This window comes from Dipodomys merriami, unplaced genomic scaffold (genome assembly GCF_024711535.1).
Source record: "Dipodomys merriami isolate MVZ:Mamm:240054 unplaced genomic scaffold, mDipMer1.0.p SCAF_283, whole genome shotgun sequence".
Taxonomy (NCBI): Eukaryota; Metazoa; Chordata; class Mammalia; order Rodentia; family Heteromyidae; genus Dipodomys; species Dipodomys merriami.
In genome coordinates, this window is record NW_027204304.1 from 4069 (window position 1) to 4663 (window position 595).

Sequence of the window (595 nt, forward strand, 5' to 3'; positions counted from 1 at the left end):
GCCACCTGTTAACCATAGAGTAAACTGCACTGAAGGAAGTCTTACCATCTAAGCCACATATTTTAGTTCTGAAATGACAGAGTAACTGTTATTTTTCTATCTTGGCCAATGTTTTTGAAGAGGAGTTTCATAGTATAATAGTCAGCTGGAAGGCGAATGCATCTTTGACTTTACAAAAATCCGTGACAAAGTACTTAGAAATATAAAAGGGCTTAACATTTGATTAGCTTAAAATAGCCCATTATGGGACTACTTACAGCACAAAATTTGGCAAATGCTGCAAATCAAGGTCCTTCCTCCCCAGAGTCACCACTAACTTCAGGTTATCAAATAATCTGTTGGTAGTTTGGAAATTTCAGAGAAAAGGTAATTAAAAACTTAATTTTTCTCACATACATTTCATTAATGTAAAATGCAAGAGCAGTTATTATAGTCCCCAAACTAGTACTTCCTATTATTATTCCTTAAGTGATCCTTAAGATCACTGAAGATAGGTACAAATTTAAAAAGATGAATTGATCTCAGAGAATAAATTTTTAAATCATTTGCCAGAGACTGGACTTGTTATCACAATGTTATTGACTACAGAAATAAT